We start from the raw sequence: 19638 nt of genomic DNA, 5'->3' as shown, positions 1-19638 counted from the left end.
TGGCTGTGAAGAAAATATTACTGTTTTTATGACCTAAATGTACATTTTACCAGTTGTTACCTACAGTTTATACAAACATTATGGTCATCGACCAGTGGTTGATGTCTCAAACATAATAATAGCGTGTTTAATAATACGATCGCATTATGATTCATTAAATAAATAGAACTGAATGGCAGGGCTTTACTGAGTCATATGTAAACATAGTATGAATATTGAAACCTGTAAATTGAAAAAAATATGTTTAAATTATGTTTTAAAATTGTAATCTTAGTTCAAATGGAACATTATGTATTATTATGTACAACTGTATACATCATTTAAATAAGCATGATTTATCTATTGTCTAATGCCCAGGTGATATGCATAATATCAAAATATAGAACTGTAAAATTAGGCTGTGTAGTGGACATGCAGATAAGACGTCGGAGCGCAAAAATGTGATTTCTCCTGTCCAACAACAACCAGACCGTTATTTCCGGCATGCCGATCGAGTCTGTCCCAAAAATACCTCTCAATGCGCCCTCGTGGACTCGCGCCAAGGGCCCGATAGGTCTGCACTACATGACGTCACCAAAGTGTGGACTCTGAGGAAGTCCACAAGTCCGGAGTGTGCCATTTGGGACAGGGCCTATTAGAGGTGTCGTTCTATGTAATCTAAATCCATTCACTAAATCCAAGAACTGAGGGCTTAAAGTCCCTGTAAAGGCAATTCTACAAAAAAATTCTAAACACATTATAAGTGCTAGAAATGTATTGCTAAAACATATTACAAAGACTGAGAACTGTGAAGTACTAAATTGTGGAGTTAGACCGTTAGGGTTAGGGTTTTTCACCATTGCTGTGAGCCGGATTTTCTAGGCGGGGCTAAAACGGGGGATTGATGACGCACCGTCGCGACCCTCCCGTCGCGCCCCCTGAGCTTGATTGGGCCCCTACTTGATGACGCACGGCGTCACTAAGCCTATCGCCGCTCAATCGCGAGTTACTATCAGACAGCCTACAGTTTGCTAGCTACTATGCCCATGGCTCTGTCTATGCCTTCGTCATATAAATGTGTATTTCCTGGATGCAATCACTTAGAAAACAGATCGGTGTCCTTATTTAAATTTCCGAAAAATGATCATATCAAGAAGAGGTGGATTAATCTTGTGAAGAGCTAACGTTACCTTGATGGAGAGCTGATGATCACCACCACACCCGCCTCTGTAGAGATCAGGATAGTTTACTTTCGTCGGAGACAACTGGAATTCACTGATAATCCGCTGTTACTGGTGAATGGGGCCGAACCGACTATCTCCCGCTGTCCGCCTCGGCCTTCATCCTCCCGTCGCGCCGACATGCGCGAGTCATATTTCCCGCGAGTGGGCGTGGTTTCAGCGCAGCCAGCGGACACGCCCCCAGCGTTTGAGAGCTGAGACTGCTGCTCATTTTTTTGAGATTTTGATAGCTTATTTTATTTACTTGGCGGCTTTTTTAATCATTAAAATCGGGCTGGGTGGCTAATAACACATTTTTCGGTGGTATGACAAACTCAGAACACACTTAATTTTGACTTTACAGGGACTTTAAATACACAAGGATGATAATCAACAGAACAGGGAACAGGTGCAAAACGTATTATAAACCATGGTAACAAACGTTTTATTACCTGATGGCTCACAGTTATAGTGTTGTAAAAAAAATGCAAGCATTTACAGAGCTTTATTTTGAATTTCAATACTCATTTCAATACAATATGCATTTTGAAATAAACTTCTAAATGTCTGTTCAGTAGTCCCTATATAACAGACGACACAATTGAGTAATTTTGGTGCTACTAATTACTGTATGTGATAAAAAGAAGTTGCAAATGTTGTACAAAATACACTCATCTTTGCACCAATAAAATGTGCGACACTTTCTGTTTTACTACCAACTTATATGTAATATTTAATGAATTAAAAGTGACAGTAGAATGTTTTCCAGAACATCTCACGATTTCGGGGCAAGTGAGTTCCTGAACATGATGCATTGAACATGAAAGGTAGTCAGTGGAAGGACAGTGATGTGTCAGAACTTATAAGTATTACAGTGACAGCTCTATATACAAGCAAAACATGAAGGCTTGTATCATAAATGTTTAAAAAATCTTTTTTTTATATTGCCTCTGCATAAATTCGCTGGCTCCAGCTGAATGGATCTGACTCGCAGTGTGAACGTTGCCTTAGAGATAATTTGGGTTTAGTGTGCAGTAAGGGCACAGAGCTTTGACTTGGGACAGTCTTTCGCACTTACTTCCTGATTCGTGCAGGCACTCTCAAGTGGCCAAGACTGCAAGTAGGAGTATTTGGACAGGCCCTAAACAGAACATGACAATGAAACCATCAAACCAAACAAGAGAAGATCATGATCAGTATGATCATAAACATTGATCAGTAAATGCACATAGAGCACTCAAATTTGGTAAATGGATGCTCATGCTTGCTTGCTTGACAAGAGATAACCAATCAAGTTAATTCTTGCATGTCACTCCAGGGCTGCATTTCCCAGAAGCAGCATAAGCCTAAGTTGATCGTAGATACCATTGGTTGCAATTGCACTACGATCAACTTATGCTTACTATGCTTTTGGGAAACGCAGCCCAGCACTTTGAGCTTCTGCAAGAGCCATTGGGGTTTGTTCTCGTGCATCCAACACGAGGTTCTGTTGACCATATTTGAGTGCTTTGTGTATATTTATATTTACTTAGTCATAGTTTTAGATTCATTATCAACACTGTAAAAAAAAAATCACAATTTTAACGGTAAAAACTGTATAAAAAAAAGCACTGGAAAAGATTGGTTAATTGCTTACCAGTATGTACCCTTACTATATACAGTGAAAAACTGTAGTAGCTCTCACAGGACATTTCATGTAATGAGCAGTAGTTGCCAGTACTTTACCGTTAAAAATACGGTAGAAATATGTTAGTTTTTACGGCACTGAACTAAAGTTTATGGTAAAAAACTGGCAGCTGGTTGCAAGTACTTTACCGTAAAAAATACGGTAGTAATATTTTAGGTTTTATGGCATTGAACTTCAGTTTATGGTAAAAAACTAAACAAAAACAAAAACCTGCCAGCTGTGGTTGTAATCTAAAAATATTGTATAACTAACCAATTTGTCATAAAAGTTATAATTGAGAATTACCAGAGGTTTAGACGATGATGTTTTATTTAAAATAATAAAGTCTCCAATGTGGAGATCAGTGTTTGCTTTAGTTGGGCTCTTGACCCTTGACTTTCTAACATTAGATTTTCTCTGGCTGCTTTAACTGTGTGATTATAAAACACATGAAAATCAGAAAGAAAATGTGATCAGGTGTTGCTGGCTATTTACTGAGAATGACATAGTCATCATGTAGTGGCCTGATTCACTGATCTCGTAAAGAGTCTTATATCTTTCATTGTATGAGGAATGTTTAATACTAATATATTTCACTTTTTTGAGTATAATAGCTCTGTGACCCTACCGCATGCGAGCCAGCAGTGACAAACAGGTAATCTGATGAACTTTAAAAACACATGGTGTACAAAAAAGGTTTTGAACTACTGAATGATTTAGACCAACACAGACATCAAGAATCAGTGTTTGAATCTCAACAACAGTGACAATCAACAAAATAATCAAATAAAACTCTGAACATCACAAAACAAGCAACTAAAAAGTTGCAACAAAAACAACAGCAAAGATAAAAGCAGATAATAATAATAAAAGAAAATACTAAGGCAATTCAGCATAAGTTATTCATGCTACAATTCATGCTACAATGCATGCTGGGAGATAATGATGAGTTTGATTGATGGCTCCCATCATGCACTGCACTTTTATCATCACCGTTGTTGAGATTCATATGCTGAATCTTGATGTCTGTGTGTGTCTGAGAGACAGTAGTTCAAAAAGTAGTTCAAACCTTTATTGTGCACAATGTTTAAAAAATTATTCAGATTATCACAACACTAATGGACACATGCTGTAGAATCATAGGGCTACTACAATAATTGTGAACTCTGCCAGCCTTGCTTGCGCTAACAGCTCCCGCCCAGATGCGCAGGGATCTCTTGCGTGCGCAATCTGCTCCATAGAGCTGGCTTAAACAGACGATCGACTGGTTTTAGAAGATTAAATACAACCCGAAACTAAAAAACAGACCAGGCCTCTATTTGAGACCGGCCTTTATTTATCCAAACACCAGGCGTGTAAAAGAGACAGGCGTCCATTTGGGACTCGGCTATTATTTAAAGTTTTACGGTAATGGTGATAAACTTTGAATCATCATGTGGTTTTCTTTTTTACCACCTGTGTTATTATGGTGGTTATCAATTTATTACAAAGGTATAAAGTTTACTGCAGATTTTAATAGTGGAATTGAATTAAAAAGTTTATCGGTTAATGAAATATAAGGGTTGTCCCATAAAAACTAAAAGGTTACTACTGTATTTTTTATGGTAAAGTACTGGGAAACGCAGTTGATGCTTTTTTACCACACATTTAAGTCCTCCTGATGTTTGTTTGGTTTTTTTTGCCGGAAATTTCAGTCCAAAGTAAGGTTGCTACCATATTTTTTACGGTAAAATACTGGCAACCAAGCTGACATTTTTTTACCGTAAATTTCACAGGTTTTTTTTAACAGTGAAGGATTTTTAGTTTGCTTCTCTTTGTTTTCCTGTTTCCGTTGTTCTATGTTCCCTTTTGTCATTAGTTACCATGGTTATTCATTATATGATTAATTAAATCACACCTGTTTGCATTTGAGTTTGTTATCTTGTGTTTATAAGCCCTTGAGTTCGTTTAGTTCTTTGTCTGGTGTTGGATGTTTTTTAGTACACACTGTTGCATTGTATACTGATTACTGCTGTTGTTTTGTTATATTAAAGAAAAAGAGATCGAGCTACATCTTCTTCTTTGTCATCCTTTGAGGACCTACCCACGACAATGTTTATATGTGAATAAAAGCTTAACTTAAAGGGATATTCAGGATTTAGCATTAAGCTTTGTATTTGTAGAAAACCTGTAGTATTTTTGAATTACCGTGCTTTCTACCCTCATATCCCCCTGAGATGAGAGATTTATCTATTTTTTGTCTAGAAAAAATCCTCAGATGACGCAAAAATCACCATTTTGCGTCATCTGAGGATTTTTTGGCCAGATGCTAAAGACTACAGCCAGTAGTAGGGGCTGTCCCGCATGTTTTCAACCCGCCCATAGAGGGTGGGATCTCACTCACAGAATGTACACATAGTGTCAGCCATCTTTTTTTCACTCAGTAATCACGCCACCGGCCTCGCGCCGTTCTCCCACGGCCCTCAGTCTCGTCCTGCTCGCCACATTAAACATAATGAATGACGACTGTAGAACGCAAAAGCCGAATCCCGGACATTTTGGCCGATCTCGAAATCCCGTGTAGACTCGTCACGGAGACTCACTAGTAGCCTAGCCTTGTTGTTTTAAACTGCGGTCTCTTACCGGTAGGCGTGGCTTGGGAGTGGCCTCCTAGGGCAGTGAAGCAAGTGCATTCTGGGAGTTGTTGTCTTTCATCCACATAAGCCAAAAATAAATGTTCTGGCTTTTCTCAGTCTAGAAAGCTCCAAATTCAAAAATTATTTCACATTTCTACTACATAAATGACCCATTTTAAATACACATTCATCTTTCCAGAGGTGAAGTATCCCTTTAAATCTGTTCATCAAATACAGTTATCTGTTCTCTTCAGAAGACTTGGATTAAACGTATTGATTTACATGGATTTATTTTACTATTTCTTTATGAACGTTTTGAACTATTAGAGTTTTGGGTGAATAGACTTTCAATGGAGGCACGGAATCTTTCAGATTGTATTAAAAATATCTTCATATGTGTTTCAAAGATAAATGAAAGTCTTATGGTTTCGTAATGGCATGAGAGTGAGTAAATGATGACAGAACTTTTTTTATATATTATTGGGGGAGGAGGGGGGTTGGGGGTAGACATGATAGACATCAAGATTGGGCGACTAATTATATCTCTCTCTGTCTGAAGGTGATGGAGAGAGGGAGGTGGCCCTGGTTGAGATAGCCCAATCTGTAATTCCCCAGGATGTTAATGAGGCCACTGTGCTGGTGATGAATGCTGAGGCTAAGACCAATGATGAGCTCTTGCCTTTATCTCCCGCCCTTGTCGCACAAAATACAGCATGATCCTTGCCTTCTCGGCCCTTCATAGATCCTTCAAGGCCTTTGATTATTGATTGACTGTCGGCAGGAAACGCCAGGGCATCGAGAGGTCGTGCCCTTCTCATCTGCCACCACGCTGGCTCCATCAAGATAAGCCTCATTCTTCACCATTCACCTCCCATTGTGGGGCCTGCAGTCGAGCGATCGTACCCTCCCACCCTCTGGATAACCTTGCGGGCCGGCTGTTATTCTTGATGTCACGGCACTGGAAAAAGGTGATATTTCAATTCGATTGAGTGGTTTTAATGAGAATGTGTTGGGAGAAACTGGGTGGATCAATTCGTTTTGTCTTTAGTTCGCCCTGTTTCTTTTACTGAATGAGGCACGTAAATGGACAGAAGCATTAGGTGAATAAATTATAGATTATGATGAAAAGGGAAGAAAAATTGTTGGAAGAAAATATGAGGATGAACATTTTATGGCACGCAGGAATAAATATTTGAGCAAATCAGAAAACATTAATGTCACATGGAACACTATTTAAACTTTTACATTCATTACCTACTCATAAATGATCCAGAATGAAGGTTTGTAGTGGTACAAATTTATGTTACTTGACATTTATGGCCCTCTAAATAAGATCTTTATGACTAACTATTTGCTGGGTTTATGGTATATACAAAGCTTGTAGCTATAATCAACATGCTGCCACATGCGGTCATGTGGAGCAAGGCTATTTAACTAGCTTATTGTGTGTTATATTTTAGCTTTCAGTTCAGCTTAAGTCTGTATGTTTTGAAAATGGCTATTTTGTTCATTTAACATAATACCACAAATTATTCAGTCTGCTCATGATGACATTTGATCCTCACATTTTGCAATAAGGACCGACAGAAATTTATAGCATTACTCCATTTTTATTCATAAAAGTTTGATGTCAGTAAGATAAAAAAATTTTTTAAAAAATTATACGTTTATTTACCAGGCATTAAATTGATCAAAACAAAATTAAATAAATGCTGTTCTTTTGAACTTTCTATTTATCAAAAAATCCTCAAAAAAACAAGGTTTCCACAAAAATATTAAGCAGAGCAACAGTTGATAAATAATATGAAATGTTTCTTGAGCAGCAAATCAGCATATTAGAAAGATTTCTGAAGGATCGTGTGACATTTAAGACTGCAGTAAAAAAAAAAAAAAAGATTGTATCTTACTTCTGGAGAGGTAGAACATAGATACAGTTGGAAACAGATTTCCCATATGAGCAGTCAGTTATGCAGACTGTCCTTCATTGTGTTTTTTATGCTCAATCCCAATTCACCCCTTGCCCCTACCCCTTGGCCCTACCCCTCCATTTTGCGCGTTCCCGTGAAGGGGTAGGGTTGTCTCGACTCTGTTTTGTTTGGAGGGGTAGGGGGAAGGGCCAGGGCCAGATAGCCCTTGAAACGAAGATTTTTCGGGACCACACTTCAAACGAAGGGGTATGAGAAATATACCTGCATACACCGGCTACAGAGGCAACATGACTGCCAATAATAATTTTCTTTATGTCGCATTCAATCTTGTGTTCATATTTACGGTCATGTTCTTCAAAGAAACGGTTGCAAAAAAAAAAAAATTGCTAAAGTTCGTTAACAATATGACTCGTGTAAAAAGCAAAAGTTTGAAGTGAAGTGGACGAATGAGGCGAATTCGCGTCCACCGCGCCGCGCTAAATGCCTCATTCGCGCCGCAAGACCTCCAGACGCGCGTAAACGCGTCTTAACATTGAAATCACTCGCGCCAGACGCTTTATTCGCGTTTGCTGTGAACGCAGCATAGGCATCGAAGATATCGTCATCTCCGTTGTTTTCTGCGAACTTCAGAAGAAAAATGCAAAAAAATTGCTGTAACTCACGCAAGACTACAGCTGACGACGGCATCTTGGAAGTTTGTGATAAACATTGGCGCATCTCCTGTGACGTAGGCGCTAGCAACGACGTATAATGACATGTAACGGTGTAGTAGTGGTGTCCCATTTCTTAGGGGAATATTTTCACCCCTACGCCTTGACACTCTGTTTCAAGGGGCAAGGGGTAAGGGTTAGGGGTAGGCGAAGGGGTATAAAATAGAATTGGGATTGGGCCTTAGATTTACGGTAGAACATGCCAGCTCTCCCAATTTCAGATTAATCTCTGCACAGGTTTGCGGCAGAAGCAGCACTCACATGATAGAATCTTTCATACAGTCTCCTTTATACATCAGGTGAACTAAGGCACTGGTGCTTCTCTGTGCCGCCTGCAGCCAAGGAACATGGTCATAGCAAGGGGCGGCTGTCAATTTCCTGTTTTATCGTTTCAACAACGCAACCTACACATCTCCAGCGACATCTGAGATGAGCTTAACCAGCCCATGCAGAAAAATGTCAGCCTCCTCCCCGTCTCAAACAGATTTCCAATCCCTCTCGTTCCTCAGAACTCCCCACTCCTGCTTATTTACACACTAATGGCAGGCTGGCAGAGTGAAGAAAGAACACCTACAGTCAGTGGTGTGACCCGGTGAAATGCAATAGCAGAGTGTAATATCCTCCCAGTGTGCCATTCACCCAAATGGAGCTTGATGCGGGTCGCAGTATCCACAGGAAGGTTCTCAGTGAGCGGTAATGCTGGGCCAGATTAATAGCATCCTGGAGGAGCAATAAAAAGATGCTGACTGAACGCCATCACATCTCTGAGTCGGCGTTCATTCCGGACTCCTGAGGAAGTCAAGTGTGATTCGACACCCCCCACCAAAGCCAATGGAACTGACTGCATTGTGACTTACAGTAATTTAGTAAAATTGCATCCCAATAATTGGCAGGCTACAACAATTTCACTATGGCTATGTCTACATTCATCTAGATTCATAAAAAAAATGGTCTTTTCATGTTTTCACACATTTTCCAAAAGTTACTCGTTCACACTGAAACGTGTGAAAATGCTTAAATCATGCATGCGTTAAACATGATAAAAGCTCCCTGAGATGATACATGGAGACCATACATAATGAATGTCTCATGCTATTCTTCTGACATGATCATTTTATAAGCAAAATATCCCACTACTTACTGATGCATCCAGGACACACTCAATCGCCATTCCATGTATGCTATAAAAATGCAATTACCCTCATTTTTTTAGGCAAAATTGAGATACTCGTAACTGCAAGTGAAAAATTTCAGTCATCTTTGCAGGAATGTAATGGAAAGATTGTACAAAGTAACATTTATCTTTAGCAACACTGTGAATGTAAATAGCACATAGAAGGCACATGCTGGTATAACCATTGTTTTATATGGGTACAATATGAGTCACATGACTAAACATGCCTCATCGTTTTTGAATACTACTGTTTTCACATTCCACACTACAAAATGAAAACTAGGTTTTCCAACGCTCTCTCACGACCAATTCGTACGAATTCGTACGAGTGATAAAAAGGTGGCGAATTCATACGAATTCGTACGACCTCACTCGTACGAATTTTTACGATTTGTCTAAACCCATGTGATGGGTAGGTTTAGGGGCGGGGTCAGGGGTAGGTCATTCGTATGAATTCATACAAATTGGGCAATTCGTAAAATATGTACGATTTAGCAAAAATCTTACTAATTCGTACGAGTGAGGTCGTATGAATTCGTACGAATTAGCCACCTCGTAGAATTCGTACGAATTGCTGTGAGATCAGGCTGGGTTTTCAGATGAATCCACAGATGTATCCAGTACTTTAAATAAAGTTATAAGTATGTCCAACTTTAACACCATAAAAAGTAAATAGTCTTAGTAAATAACACCATAAATAGTCTTGTTAAAAAGTGCTACAAATGAAATTGACTTGACTTTACTTGGCAAAAGATTTGTACTCAAAAGAATTGTGTGTCTTTGTTTAGTCAGGAAACAGGCCTGATAAGAGCCAAACACCATAATTCTACTGCAGGCACATGGTCATATTTCACTCCAGACATACACCATGGAATTTCCTCTTCTCTTTATTGACTCGGTTATTTGTCATTCTCTTTGCAAAGGTGCCTGGCAATATTTCAGCAGACGTGTTGTTACTTTTTTTAATAAAAATTCTAGGTGCGAGGACACAGAGGCACATGAATACATATAAAGCAGGACTTGATGTTCTTTGATCCACTGATAATTTTACTTGGGCTTGAAAAGAGCTCACAAAGCGTAAAAATATTCTTAGCAGGCCCTTAACACTCCATGCCCAATAATTAAAAAAAACACGGCCATATAACAAAGACGAAAGCTCTTACAACAACAACAAACCCTCAATATGCTTTAATGTGCTTGAGTTAAGACCGAAATGCAAAACGTTTTTCATTTCGGTGTGAAGAAAATGCTGCCTCTACGAATTCTGGAGCCATTCTTCACTCTGCCTTATCATTTTGATGCCCGCCATCTGTTCCCCTTTCCCTTCACATCTCTCACCAGGTTTGTTCCACCAGAGCGCCATAAGGCGAGAGAGGTAGGGAGCAGGTGAGACTGTAGAGGATACGTGGAAATAATGAGAGCTTAGGTGAAGAGGTGGAAATTTGCTTGTGTGGGATGCTTCGCTCCACAACCTTTTTATTATTGGTATGTTGTGTTTGGATTACAGCGCTTTGTCAGACATGAGCGTTCGTCTGGTTATACAAATAATTTGAGCAAAAGATTAATGTTAAGCACTTATTTCAACATGCATACATAAATTCTTCAGTAATTCTTGCATTATTTTAGTCCAACATCTTAAAGGAGCTGGAAGCGATGCTTTCTGTTTTGCTAATTCAACTACATGTGCTCTTTCCAAAACACTAATAGGGCAATAATGTCAGCAATCCTGAACTACAAGTAAAAACCATATACTTAAATTGTTAGTTCACCCAGAAAAAGAAAAAAAAAAAATCCCCTAATTTACTCCACCTCAAGCCATCTGACTGTAGGTGTATATGACTTACTGCTTTCAGCCAAACACAATCGGAGTTACATGAAAAAATGTCCTGGCTCTTCCGAGTTTTATAATGGGAGTGAATAGTAACTGAGATTTTGAAGCCCAAATAAGCGCATCCATGCCTCATAAAAATAATCCATATACGGCTCCATGGGGTTAATAAATGCCTTCTGAAGCAAAGAGATGTGTTTTTGTAAGAAAAATATCCATATTTATAACTTTTTAAACTATAATCACTGGCTTCCGGTAACGGTTGACGCAAATCGAGTTCTGGTGGAAGAGAGTGACCTCTGACCCGACATACATGTTTTAAATTCATATTTTATAAAACTGTGATACATTTTCAGCAATTTTTTTGCAGTGAATTTCTGGCGAACAGAATAGTATAGAGAAGTATACATTTTAAACTGGCATGAAGAATTTGATAATATTTTCTGAATATATAAGTATATAGAGTTTATTCAATACATAGTTAATTCAGTGATGCCGTCTTTCTCCCATGGTTAAACTAAACATCAACATTTTCAGCCTCAGAGCGGGAACATTAATTATAGGAAACTACAGTAGTGTTTCATTCGGTTCAGCTCCTCCAGCTGACTCGTATTCTTCACTACAGCTATAATCTAATGAGACTGGCTTGTTACACTTTTCTAACTAGATCTTGCTGTTTCCTGCTAGTGGCTAGATTTTGATGTTGATCATATAAGATGTAATGCGGCTATCCTGTTGTTCATAATTGTCACCTTGTTTGTTTGTTTTTTTCTCACTTTCATCCTTTTTTATGGCTAAGTATGTTTATGCACTAGACATTTTTATAGTGAAGGAAAGCAAATATTGTCATGTCTAACAATCATATGGTGTTTGATTAGTAGCATTTTTCAGATGCTAATAATCTGCCTTAATAAGGTTAAATCAAAGAAGTGAAATATGAGAAGACATCATTTCACTGTAGCAACTACAGGCAGAGAAAAAAGCTTTTCTTTTTTTTTCTTTTTTTTAAAGCAAAATAATTTTTTTCACATATTTCGATAGTCCACAGACATTAGACATTTAGACATTCTACTAACTATAAGTAACTTTGCAACTACATGTCAACTAACTCTCATTAAAGTATTAGTATTACTAATACTCTAATGAGAGTTTGACATGTAGTTGCATATAGTTAGTATAATGTCTAAAGTGGACTATCGAAATAAAGTGTTACCAAAAAATGAACTCACTTCTGTGTTTTGCTTCATTCAAACACAAGTTAACATCTAAAGTTTGCAGAGGCTTTGGCGGAATCCTCCATACACAGTAACTTTTTAATGACGCAGGATAAAAGTCTCCAATTCAACGTTTCTCTAGTGAAACTGCCCTGGACGAACAATCCTTAAAAACATTATTTTAAAAGTCTTTATCTATAAAATTCTGATGAAGTCTGTGATCGAGACTGAAATAAACTTTCCCCGTCATTTCCTTTCCAAAAATGAAACTCCATGACCCTCGTGAACTCATCCAGACAGAAGAAAAGCTCTCCCAGCCCCTGGGATTCACATTCCCCCCACTTGTTTTATCCATAAGCAGTAGGTTAATTTAATTACTTTTTGATAGAGAGCAGTCAATTTCACAGTCAGGCACCTAGCAGAACCTAAAAATTGTGGCCCCATAGGTATGATGTATGAGGCAATAACCTATAATGTAATGAAGTCACCTTCAGAGCAGGACCTCTGTCAGTGAAGTAATAATGAATTATAACAAGCATAATAGTATTTGGGTTTGACATGGCAGGCGCTGGGTAAAATGAAATAAAAAAAAGAGTGAGTTACACTCTCTGGAAACCGAAAGTTCACCGGCAAATCCATCAGGTTGGCACTTTCATTGTGGATCACACAGAAAGACATATGCTAGGGCAATGGATCAGTCGTGATCCTCAAGGTGGTGTTATTTGAATGTATAGAACCATTAGCATAATACGTTTAAGGGTTTCTTGCATTATCTCTCTTCACCCAGGTGCCAAACAGGGCCTTTTATAGAAGCGTACATACACACATACTGTAGTTTAACTACAATATCTTTTGAAGAACTTCTTTATTATTGTATTATATTATTTCACATTAGATATAATTGGGCTTTTAGCAAACAAGTGATGTATATTTTGGAGATCCAATAGTACAGCTGTATTTTAGTCCTACTTTATTCTGCTATTGATGTATAGATTTACCTTTCTGTTAGCTGTTTGTTTAAGCTTGAGATATTGAGCTTAAATTATACAATACACTCAAAGCTCTTGTGAGAAAAAAAGAGGAACCTCTTGTCCAGATGATATTAGAGGTGTATCTATTTGATATTCATTGGCATGCTGGTGGCCAAATTACCCTCACCCATCACTAATTAGACTCTGCATGTCTCAACAACCATATGTGAAATATTTCTGGTGTGTCCAGGCTTCTATGTCTCTCCCTCCCTTTCTTCCTGTCACAAAATTGTGGTGTCCATATCATATTTTATTCCACCTTGATCTGCTCTTGGCCTTGGCATCACCATCCAATCATTTGTGTGTAAATTATGAATGGCGGGAGGGGCTTTGTAGGTTCCAGTTCCACCCACACCTGGTGTGGTGCAAAAAAGCAATTCTGTGAATTTTCTGAAAACGAATGGCTTCCTGATAAAGACCAATCATTAGCGCATTTCTTTTTCCTGCTTACAACATGACAACAACTGCAAGTTAAACAAAAATGAGTGATATGTCTTGGTAAAATGGGCTGAATAAATTCAGACAGTTCTCTAATCTATTCAAACTACTAAAAGAAAGAAGCAAACAGCCTCTAAATTTGGACATTTCGTCTATCATTACATCTGCCGACTAATCTAATAACAATTCTGCAAATATTTGTGTCAGCTAATGTCTCTCACTTTTCTGCTAATAAATAATGCAATGTATTTACATGTTTTGAAGGCAATTAGTTTGCAGAACTAGAAAGGCCTTCATTCAAAAACAGCACAGCGGTAATTACTGTGCTCCGACTCCAAATCAAGAAACACTTTTCCATCTGAAAGGAATAACAAAATGGAAAGCATATAGATGTGTCGGTCATATAACAAAGCGGGGAGAGTGTTGTTTTGAGCTGAGAGGGCGTCAGATGAAGGACCAGTGGCTGCTTGAGCTGATAATGAGTCTCTCAGCTGTCTGAGTGGACCCTTGTTGGGTTCACAGAGACTTATTACAATGTCACCTCACTCTCATCTGTATGGAGGACAGGTTAGGACATCAGTGTAGTCAGTTAAAAAACAATATCCAGTGCCTCTGAGTGGAAAGTACAATGGTTTTCATTTAAATGTTAAACAAATATTGGCTATCAGATATGATAAACAGCTTTGAAATAAAATAATTGGCCTGTTGATGACACCCAGAATCACATGCTCCCTCTTATTTACATTTATGCACTGCATTTGGCAGACACTTTTATCTAAAATGACTTGCTTTCATTTACAGTGTGTTGATGAAATGATTTGATACCGCAACTGTCACACGGTGTGGCTGTAGTAATCGCTCGAAGATGAAAAATAATTTTTAATAACACAGTTTTTATTAATCATTCCACAAGGAACACACAGGAGTAATAAACAGAGACACCGGTGTTGGGAAAAGTTACTTAAAAGAAATGCATTACAATATTGCATTACTCCCTAAAAAAGTAACTAATTGCATTACTTAGTTACTTTTAATGAAAAGTAATGTTTTACATTACTTTTGCATTACTATTTCTCCCTTGGGCTGGACTTTCTCATTTGCTTTATAACAACAAATATGTATATATTTTGGCAAATTTAAAGGTCTTTTCACACCAAAAGTAAAATGAATAAGCCTCAGGCTGCAGTAAATGCAAATGCACGTCTGCACAGTAGAGGGTGCCGCTAAAACAAACCTTTCAGGTGTGCTGCCATTCCGGATTGTGAGAGGGTGCAAAAGTAAAGCATTAAAAAGTAAAGCATTACTTTACTCGTTACCTGAAAAAAGTAATCTGATTACGTAACTTGCGTTACTTGTAATGCGTTATCCCCAACACTGAGAGACACAACCACATAAAACCTAGCCGATAACCGATTAACTCAAAGTGCAAACTAAGGGCTATAAATGCAGGGAACAAACAAAGGAAAATAAACAAGACACAGGTGCAAATGTTAAGTAACCACGGTAACAAACAAGGACATACATTAATCAGAAACCATGGAAACAAAAACTAAACAGAGATGGCAAACAGTAGCTGACAACAAAGGGCTGGGGTCTTGTTGGATGGATGTGGTCGAGCTGACAGAGGACCGAACCCTTGGGAGACCAGCGGAGGAAGAACACGCGGCGGAGCAGACAGGTGGAAACATGCTTGGGAAATGGTTCCGTTAACCACAAATTAATGAGGTTTCGAAATGTAGCATTAGTATTCATGTATTTAGCATTCAAAAATAAATAAATACATTTTAAATAAACAGATGTAATGCTACTAAACAGTGTAACCATCATGTAAAAAATTCAGACACAGCCTTAATCATAATAATTCGTTACATTTATATAGCGCTTTTTCTGAGACCTCAAAGCGCTTTACATAGACGGGGGAATCTCCTCAACCACCACCAATGTGCAGCATCCACTTGGATGATGCGACGGCAGCCATATTGCGCCAGAACGCCCACCACACACCAGCTTACTGGTGGAGAGGAGACAGTGATGAAGCCAGTCAGTATATGAGGATGATTAGGAGGCCATGATCGACAGAGGCCAAGGGGCAAATTTGGCCAGGGATGCCGGGGTTACACCCCTACTCTTTTTCGAAGGACATCCTGGGATTTTTAATGACCACAGAGAGTCAGGACCTCGGTTTAACGTCTCATCCAAAGGACGGTGCTCTTTGACAGTATAGTGTCCCCGTCACTATACTGGGGTGTTATGGACCCACACAGACCACAGGGTGAGCACCCCCTGCTGGCCTCACTAACACCTCTTCCAACAGCAACCTGGTTTTCTCAGGAGGTCTCCCATCCAGGTACTAACCAGGCTCAGCCCTGCTTAGCTTCAGTGGGCAACCAGTCTTGGGCTACAGGGTGATATGGCTGCTGGCCTTAGTTTCCTTGGTCCTCATTTAGAAAAGTGGGTGTACGGTTGGTCCCTGGCTCGGTTCCTCAGCGAAAACAAAGATGCGTTGCACCTGCTGCTCATTATCTCGTGATAGAAGCAGCTGCCGCAATTATCGCATGCCAATGTGCATTGGCTCATTTAGATCCCATTTCTGTCGGATCCCTCCGACGAATGTCTCCGTTCCCTCTTTCAGGGAACGTGGGTTACCATACGTAACCGAGACGTTGTCTGTGACCCACGAAAATTTTTGCATTTTTTTAAAATCACAGCTTCATCGGAATGGTACGAAACTTTGTGACTTTTATGGCATTTGGAATGTGAACACACAAAAAATGTGGCCATGATTCAAGCAGGCTAAGTGGTCATAAAAAAATTGTCACACTTGTGCTCTTCAGTCAGAAATAAATGGCCATAGGAAATGAATGGGAAATCGACAAAAAAATATTGACATTTTTGTATGTACAATCTACAAATCGGCCATGATTCAGAAAAAAAAGTGCTCAGTAATGAAGGGGTGAAACTCTAAAACATCAAGAGTGCAAAACACACACTTACCCACTTACACACACAAACATACACACACACTTATACACAAACACACCAATGAATTGGTGACTGTAATAGAACAAATATGTAAACTAAAATCTGTTGTAAAGTGAGGGGAAATAAAATAGCGAGGTTAATGGTTGTTTTTGAAGTAAGATATATTTCTCTTTCATGAGATTACTTCCTCTTCTTGGCCGGGTTACGTTTCTCCATGTCGTGTATACTCTAGGGGCAAGGCTTCTAAAATTTGTAGGGATGGCTGACGCAAAACAGTCGTTCCGAAGCTTTGCGAGATCCCGAAGCGCAGATGTTTCGAAACACTGATCCGAAGCGTGATTCAAAACACCCATGTCACGTGACTATGGCCAAACGAAGCCTCGAAGTGTTTCACTAAGTGTTTCATCAGGTGTGGTCCGCCGAATCAGCGTTTGATTGAAACGGTCGGGAACAGACCACACAATCGCACATCTGTATAAAAGTGAAATCAACGCATATTGACCTCGTGGGTTTTTGTGAGAGGAGTTTGATTTTGAGATAGCGGATTTTTGGTGAGGCTGGATATAGTGACATAATGTGATTTGATTAGTTATAGGCTATTTAGGCTTACATTTAAATTTACACAACACATTGACTGATAGGCTAGAGACAGACAGAGTATACATATAGTGACACATTAATAGATACATAGATATAAATATATAGACAGCTAGATTAATAGATAGATGCATATATAGATATAGATCATACATATATAAATACATAGATAGATTATAGATAGATACATATATAGATTATATCTAGATACATATCTAGATACATAGATAGATTCATATAGATAGATACATAGATAGATTTGGATAGGCTAGATAGATAAAATGGAGGCTCCCCAGAAGAGATGCCGTACATCTGTGGTGTGGGTGCATTTCCATTTAGAAACCCCAAATAAAGTGAGATGTGTGTATTGTGATATTGTGTCAACATCAGACCCATCATCATCATCATCATCATCATCATCACCATCAACATCAACACCAGTAGAAACACAGGACAGTTTATGGGGACTGTTTGATACTCGTATCCATCAAACCCAGATGATACACAATGCTACAGCTGATGCCACAGTGGAAGTGAAAAAATACATAATGCGTATTTGCCCAGAACTCATGATCCACTAACTTACTGGAAAGAGAGAGCAGTAATCTTTCCTCATTTGTATGTCCTAGCTAAAAAATATATTTGCATGCCAGCAATAAGTGTCCCTTGTGAGAGGATTTTTTTCAAAGGCTGGAGAAATTATCTGTAAAAAAAGAAGTAGGCTAAGTCCTTCCACAGCAGAGAAATTAATATTTTTGAATAAAAATCTCTAAAAAAGTGAGACATTGTGGCTTGATTTCTTTAATTAATATTCATTTTGCAGGACCAAAATAACATTATGCACAGTGAGGAGCCTATAGGTTACAAGCTTCACATATTAGAAAAATACAATAATAAAAAAACAACACATTTTTTTAATGGCTCGTCAAGGTTGTTTCAGATCAACACCTGCAAGTGACCACTAGGTGTCACCGTTGAGACGGGTGTCGGATTGATTCGAAGCCTCGAAACAATATGGCCCATTTGGTTCAACTGTTTCATTGCTTCACGAAGCCTCGATCTGCCCACCACTAAAAATTTGGGGTGTGATATTTAAATGACGATTGTTTTTTAGCCCCCACATTTATCAACATACGATCATTTGTGGGATTGGCAGCATACGAATGTTTCATGAATCACATGAACCCTGTCGTAAGATGATTTCATGTGCTCGGATCTGCGTTTGTTTCTCTGATAAATGAGGCCCCAAGTGTGTGCCTGTTAGTTACCATAGCAACCAATTCTGTCCACCTGCCCCTTGTTAATTCACTCATTTAGTCTGTGGCTGTGTCGGAAATCGCCCCCATATACCCTCATTCACTATTCCCTACATTAGTCCACTAATATAGTTTACTTGAAGGAGTGAATGAAAACAAGAGAGCGAATTCAGACACTGAGTGTGCCGGAAGGGCCGCAGCTTTTGCATAGTTTTTTAAAAGTTTTTTTAAACTTAGCAAACTGGCCGCTCCAGTAGTAAGATGAAAATATTTATCTTGAACTCTGCCATGGAAAATACGTATGAACCTTAATTAAACAATTTAATAAGCAATTAAAAAGGAATTTATACCTGTATGATATGATGCTGTGGCCACACTGGACCAGCGGTTTGGAAAATGGATGGATGATTCAGTTGCAGACGCCACCTTCTGGTCAGATGCAGGAATTCATTTGGCGCACGACTCTCACAGTGCATTATGGGTATTCTCTAGCCGTTGAGCGTTCATTGATCGTAATTGCGGTGCATTGTGGGATTGAATAAGTGCACTCGATAATGTCCACTATGGTTTCGGACACCACTACAAATAGCTGTCCCCTCCAATAGTGCCCTATTTAGGGGTATGGGACAATTTTGGACACAGCCTGTGTGTATATACTCCCTGTTCAGTTCAGCTCCTTGTCCGCTCTTACATCTATGTTAATGGTTAGTGGTTGTTTCTCTCCTGCTTTTTATATTCTCCTGTTATCCTGAGTGTTTGTTATTTTCATCCATTGCTAATTAAAGTTGACTGCTGCATCTGCCTCAACTAATCCTTGCTGCAACCATACGTGACATTAACACAGCACTGGGAAATTTAGAATCTGAATGAATATTGTGAAGTTTTCCTAGGTTTGGTCATTTAAAACCTAAACCAACCTTGCCATGTTATTAAAAAACTGCCAAAATATTCAGTAACACCTCACTGCAGTACACGAGATCCAGGGGGCGGAGTTGGATCC

This window comes from Leuciscus leuciscus (genome assembly GCF_965113295.1).
Source record: "Leuciscus leuciscus genome assembly, chromosome: 16".
NCBI classification, from domain to species: Eukaryota; Metazoa; Chordata; class Actinopteri; order Cypriniformes; family Leuciscidae; genus Leuciscus; species Leuciscus leuciscus.
Note: the sequence above shows the minus strand (reverse complement) of the source record.